Raw genomic sequence first — 6,983 nt, forward strand, 5'->3', positions numbered from 1 at the left:
GACTTACGTTGTCTTAACCGTGTCCGCGCTGGGTTGGCCAGACTTGGTTACGGCGTTCCCCCGGAAACCGTACTGCCTCCACACGAGATACCTCGCTGAAGTAACAGCCGGATGAAAACCGGGGTGCGGCTCAGGATCGAACCCCCCTCAGTGGGTTTGTCACCATCATTGCCCAATATCCACCCTAATACGACACAAGTGGGGATTGAACTTGAGTCTTCATTGAAAAACCCAAATCTCCTCACACTAGGCCACAAGTGGGGGACCCTCTACAAGAAATATTGGCAATAATGGCGACATTTTTAGCGACGACTTCAGAAAAGTCGCATCCACAGCCGTTCGATGACAACTTCATCTGATGGTTCATGTTTTATTACAACTTGTCGCCGCTAAAAAGTGTATCAAAAACCTGGCGGGCTCAGACCTCACTCAATCCCTCCCAAATCACACCACTCCTCCCCCAAACCCTAGGCTGTCTAATGCCGCACACCACACCAGACCACACCACGCCAGACCACCTCATCTGCGACGCTGCATCATCTCTCCGAACAACCTCTTCAACGTCGTCGGACCACCAGGTATCCTTGTTGTGTTTGATTGTCTCTAATTTGTATTATCTACACAAATTTCTTGAGTTAAAATGTCAAATTTCTGTAGTTAAATGTAGTATAGCAGGTTATTGTGTTGTTGTTGTGTTGTTCTTGACTTCAATTAGAGGTTAATTGCTGCATTTTTTTGATAAATAGGTTTAGAGAGTAGTTGAAGTTAGAGGTGCACAATCGGGTTAGGGTTTGAACCCGAACCGGGTCCAAACTGGTTTGGAGTGAAGCCTAGAAAAGTCAAACTGGGTTGAGTGTGAAACCGGGTTGGTGGTTTGTAAAACTTAACCTTATGAAATCAGTTTGGGTTAGGTTGGTGTCAAGTGTATTAGGTTGCTGTGTATTTCAGGTTTCAATGTTGTTGTTGCAGGGCGTGTCTTTTGCTCTGGAGTCGGTTTTGTGTCCGTCACCTGTTGTTGCAGGGCGTGTCTTATACAACATCAATAGTCATTCGGGGCATGCTCAATGACTATTCAGGTATGGGAGATTGCTAACCGGTTGCAGATTGAACATAAAAATTTATGGGTATGGAATATCGGGGCATAGTCAATGGCTATTCAGGTCTGCATAATTACTATATGTTAGTAAGACAATTGGAAATGAATAGTGTATTCAACGGCAGGTTAGGGCCTCAGGATTTCAAAACAAAACTGCTCCAACAATGAAAAAACTAAGTGAAGCTGCCTTCCGGCGACCCGATTGGCAAGCAGAGATCTGTGTAGTCTATTTCCTGATCTGGTCTTTTAGTGTCACTGGTTGTTGATCCCGGTAAACTCTAAAACTCACAAATTACCATTCGATTATTACATTTTCTACCACAGTTTTTTTTTGTTATACACTGCACATTAATGCTCTGCTAGGATTGTCTTGATAAATAGTAAAGGCATTTGGAAATTAAATGGGTCGAATGATTTGAAAGTTACCCTTTACCTGGTCTATTTTTCTCATAATAGTTGTGCTTTTGTCTAAAATGAAACGTGTCAGGTGACTTAACTGAATCAAAAGTGGTTAAACTGTTTACATATACGGTGAACCAAAGGCGAACTGAAAAGAATGCAGCCATGTCTTCTTTGATTGGATGGTTAAACGTAACGGGTCAAAATGAACTTTAATTTTCATAATTTGTTTCATTTGTTGATGAGAGTTTGTGAAAAAGGCATTAACATGCTTATTCCACTCAGGATCAGCAATGAGTGACACTAAAAGAAAGCACATACTCATATCCAAAGGAATGCAGTTAAAGTCGTCGACAACAACAGCACCGTCGGCGGCATCAAATGCAAAAATGTCATTGTTAGTGTAGATTTTGTATATTAATTACGAGTTCTGAATTTAAATTATCAGTTATTATTGCTTATTGATTTTGAATGCTATGCGGATTGTAGGGAGTAGAGAAGCTGATGGCGTCAAAGCTGATGACTCTCGACTAATCATAGAATTCATTTGCATAGTTAGGAAGATACTTTCTCAGATTTTGTTCTACACGAAAGGATTTTCTTGATTTTGATGGTAATTCTAGCCTATCTTGATCTTGCTAAGAAAATTAAAATTGTTGTTGAATATTTATTTTATTTTATTAAATGTTCATTATATTCATTGAATTGAAGGATCGGTTTGTTTAGTGCTTTTCATCGGTAGATTGAGAGTGAAGTTTGGTGCAATTTGGTTTATTATAGGATTTGTCTTGAAGTATCGTACTCGGTTTGCGAAACCATCAATTAGTCGACCCAGTGGTATTCAGACTCTTTCCAATCTGAATTGCCCCTCTGCCATTGATTCTGAGAGTGACTCAGAGGGCCCTCAGGAGTACTATACCGGCGGCGAAACAAGGTTTGCACTTTTTTACTCATAAGCCCTAGCTGTATCATTTAATATTTTTTTTTGTTTTGAATTGGATCTGTTTTGTAGTCTATTGTTTGTGAGTTAAGAGAATTGTGGAAAGACTCTAACTTGGTAATTTAAGAACTTGAGAATTTAGTTGATACTAGAATTGAACATCTTTTGCATTAAATATGGAGGTTTTTGATCTTCTGTTACATAAGAACTATAGGTCACCTTGGAGAATTCATTAATTCCATATGAGTACTTTAAATCTAAAGGGATGTGTGAATGTGTATTTTGAAGTGTGATTGCTGCAACTTGATGAACTAGAAGCAGAAAAATAGTTGATTTAAGTTAGGGTTGATATCGATGGGTTATTTTATGTTTATCTCAATAATCAGTGTTCTTCTTTCATATTTAAACACACTTCCAAATACGCAAAAAAGATGGCTAAATTTTTAGGTGTCACATGCTTTGACTTTCTTTTAAAGTTTGATTTTCTAAATGATATATAGGCTGCACTTCTGTCTTCCATGCACTTGAGATCCAATTTGTTTGAATAGTTTATAGTACCTGGGTAGTTGGTGGGTCTCATTCATGACAAATTTTGTTGTTTCTAGCATATTCATATTCATGAAAAGATTGTTATAGGTCAGATTTTTAAATTTCAGTGTTTATAGTGGACGAGCCGATGGCATGCTGCTGCTGCTGCTTTTGGTGATTATATATCTGTGGCGGTCTAGATGGAGGTAACACTATACCCTGCAGTTTTAAATTAACGTTTTTGTAACCAGATGAGTAATTATAGTCTTGATTGGTTAGTTGATTCTTTTGTAGTTTAGTCATATTTGCAAAACTAAAAGTTTTAAGTTTTTTTATGGCTGCATACAAGCTCATAATCTGGACTAAGAACTTATATTCTATTCACTCATTGCCGGTGCAAACCAGTCGAGCCGATTTTGATTTTACCCACCCTTTAACTGTATAACATAACCCGAATACATTTAGATGTTAATGGATTGAAACTAAGGATCTGTTAAAGGGTTAAATGGGAACCGGCTAAAGGGTTAGAATGGGTTGTTCTCAAAGGTTATAAAGGGTTAGAATGGCAATGATCAGCAGTCATAAAACGAGCCTGTTGTGATTACTCAGGCCGGAAATAGTAGTAAAACTGGAAACCGAAAACAGCAGCACAGAATTTTTTTACTGGTTTTTTGACTTTTAGCGGCGACATATGTCGTCACTAAAGGTCGACATGTCGCCGCTAAAAGTGAACAATTATTAGCGACGACATCTTTAGCGGCGACCTTTTAGCGGCGACAAGTCGCCGCTAAAGCCTTTAGCGACGACAAATGAGACTTTTAGCGACGACAAAAGTCGCCGCTAATGCTTCGTTTTCTTGTAGTATAAAGGAAAAAAACCGACATAATAATATTAAGAGACTTTAGGACCGGACACATGATGGCTACCATATACTAATTGATATTTATCAATATAACATATATAATTGTTTCTCTAATGGTGATCCTGATTTGACTTGACCGCAACAGCGTCTACGAATTCCCTGGTTGAAGTTTATACTTTAAAACAAGACAAGGTAAAACGAGGCTACACCATCTACAGGATGGATTTGAACAGGATGATCGAGTCTCAGTACCTTCGTCACCAATATTTGTGGATCATCTATCCAGAATCTTGTGTTGCGGGTTCTTGCTTCAACAAAATCGATTACTAGAGTACCAGACATCTAGAATTCTTAAAAAATATAAGAACTTGTGCCAACATCCATGTAACTTTGTGACAACGCTTTAATTTGGATGTTGAAGGGTGTATTATATATCATTCTGTACTCTGCATAGGAACATTTAAATCACTTGGATTAGGTATATATACTTTTCTGCCTTTAAATCACTTGGATTAGGTATACATACTTTGTGACAGTAGACACCACTTCTATCCACATTCATCGAGGTTGCATTGAGTAGGAAATGCTTGGTATGGACACTGAACAACTAACGATAGGGGAACAAAACAGACGCAAGTATTTAAAATGTGCATAACTTTTATTTGCCTTCGAATAACGAAGGACATATTATAGCGACTTAAACGTCCTACTTGTCGAGTTAGAGTCATTGGAAAACAAGTAGCATGCCAACTTTCAGACCCAAATTCCTTAATTTGAAGTTCGTTATTCGAATTTAAAAATTTCCCCACTATTTTAGTTTGATTTTTATAGTGTTTGTGAATGATTAATTACAATAATTCACATAAGTACTTAGCTTTCTAATTAAATTTGGGTCAATTTAGCTTTCTAATTAAATATGATTGTGCAGTTCAAAAAAAAATTAAATATGATTGTGTCAATAATTTTAAGGGCAATCGTTTTCTACGCATAACTAGCCAAATAGTCTACTTGTAGATTGTTTTCATCAACCCTTACAAAAATTCAAGCATGTGTTAGAAAGAGAATTGTATTCTTCTTTTCAATAGATTGTTTTTATCAACCCTTACAAAATTCAAGCATGTGTTAAAAAGAGAATTGTATTCTTCTTTTCAAAGCAAACTCAACCACACAATATATCTTGTCTATTTATCTATCTGGCCCACTCCATAGGGGATAGATCATTTATCTGGATGACTACTAGTGACAAAAGGGTGCAATTCGACTGGGAGAATTGATGTTGGAGTCTGTATGTTGCTAGATAATTCCAAAATCGTTATATATATATATTTTTTTTTGTAAGGTGTGGATTGGTTTGTTCCTTGTTGTGTTTGAACAAAATCTTTTTTCGTTGCTGTTAAAAAGAAAAAACTCCATAGGCCGGTCTAAATAGAAATTTAAAAACTAATACAAAGCGTGTCAAATATATCACATCATTAACGATGTTTATAGTGGTTAATATTCAAGCGGCTCTTAGAGCATTCACATTTGATTCTTTATCTATATCCATATATGTTAGGATCTGAGTTTAATTCTTTGTATTGTTTTTATAAGATGATTAATGAAAGAAGATAATAAGATGAAATAATTGCAGCGGAAATGAAGAAAAACTTTATAACACAAACAATGGTAGAACAACTTTCATCATAAATAATTTTAGTCGAATGATTGTATACAATGATTCAATCAGGTATACATGAATTGCTATCTCCCCCTCAGCCTGACATCAAAAGTGTACAAAATGCAAGTGCGTGTGAAGTGATCTAATAGAACAGTACAGACACTGTCTATTTATAGTACTCTCCTAACCACTGGGGCATCTTTGCTGACATCACCAAGATAGTGACATCAAACAATACTAACAACCTATAAACACTACTAATGCTAAACACTGTTACATTAATAAAACACTGATTACTAGACTCTGTTGATTCTATCCTCTGATGGACCCAACCTTTGTTGAAGCTTTAGCAAAATTTAGTAAAGGGTGATCAGACCTTTGACTTCTTCAGTGGTTTAGCCTTTAACAGTCTTTGTAATCCAGCAGAGCTTAGCACTGAGCAGGCCTTAGAAGCAGTAGTTGTTAGATATCTTACCATGGAAGGGAGTAGAATTCAAAGCACTGTTTATTCTGGATCAGTTGTTGCAGAACTATTTTGGCTTTATATCATCTGTTCTCAAGGAAGGTTTCACATAAGCCAACAATCTCCCCCTAGAACAGATGATGCCAAAACCCTTCATTATTTCTGATCTTTATTTCCTCATCAGCAATTCCCTGATTTGCTCTTTGAATTGAAGTTCAAAGTCCAAGGAATCCATGTCTTCTTCATACCTTATCAGTTGAAGGTTCAAAAGATCTTGAAGGTAATTTACACTCAGACCATATGCATCCTTCCCTGTTATCCTTTCAACATTACCATCTAATCTGAGCAAAGTCAATACGTGGGTGTCTGAGGATGACTTCCACTTTAGTATTTTTGGATCAAATGGTTTTCTTGGGATGAGAGCTATTTGTGAGGAGTTTGGAGAATGAGGTATGCTTGCCAACTATTTAATTGTTTCAGCTAGTTGAGCAGTGAGTTGGTTAGCAGCATCATCCACTTGGAATTGAATTTGGCATTTGATCCCCTCTTTTCTATATTCTTCAAACCTCTGCTCATCCCCCTCATCTGTCTGCTTTTTCCTTTTTAGTTGATTCAAGGCATTTGTGGGTAAAGTAGATGATAGGAGAAGCTTTCGGAGGTTTGGGCCTATTGCGGTCTGTCAGCAATGGTTGGAGGATAATCTGGCTTTTTAGGAACTTTTGGGTCTTTAGCTCTGAGTTCTTCTAGCTTTTTTAGGTCTCTTCAACATTAAGTTTTGACCATCTAGCTGTTGACCTTGCAGACCCATAATCAGCTGCAACAAGCCTTGTTCTCATTCTCTTGAACTTTAATGCTTCATCTCGATCATTTTGCTTAGATTTCTTCCAATTTGGTGCAGTTTTCTTGACCAGAGGATCATTGTTCTGTGATTCTATCAATTTCATCCCTGAGAGCATCTGTTGACCAATCTTTGAATGGGGCCATTGTTGCTTTGTAGGGCTTGTGCGTCATAATATGGTCTAAGTAATCAACACTTAG

General features: G+C 37.2%; 1 long non-coding RNA gene across 3 annotated transcripts; it reads left to right on the forward strand.

Moving 5' to 3' along the window:
• Positions 1 to 424: 424 nt before the first annotated feature.
• LOC110929304 lies at positions 425 to 4,262 on the forward strand. 3 transcript variants are annotated; one of them, XR_002586990.2, is made up of 8 exons: positions 425 to 578; positions 747 to 1,076; positions 1,222 to 1,367; positions 1,781 to 1,892; positions 1,985 to 2,108; positions 2,276 to 2,429; positions 3,092 to 3,169; positions 3,971 to 4,262. It is a non-coding gene; the product is annotated as an uncharacterized LOC110929304 (long non-coding RNA). The 3 variants fall into 3 exon arrangements; XR_002586989.2 differs by having other exon boundaries at positions 747 to 1,367; XR_002586992.2 differs by having other exon boundaries at positions 970 to 1,367.
• The last annotated feature ends 2,721 nt before the right edge of the window (positions 4,263 to 6,983 follow it).

This window comes from Helianthus annuus, chromosome 3, assembly GCF_002127325.2.
Source record: "Helianthus annuus cultivar XRQ/B chromosome 3, HanXRQr2.0-SUNRISE, whole genome shotgun sequence".
Lineage (NCBI taxonomy): Eukaryota > Viridiplantae > Streptophyta > Magnoliopsida > Asterales > Asteraceae > Helianthus > Helianthus annuus.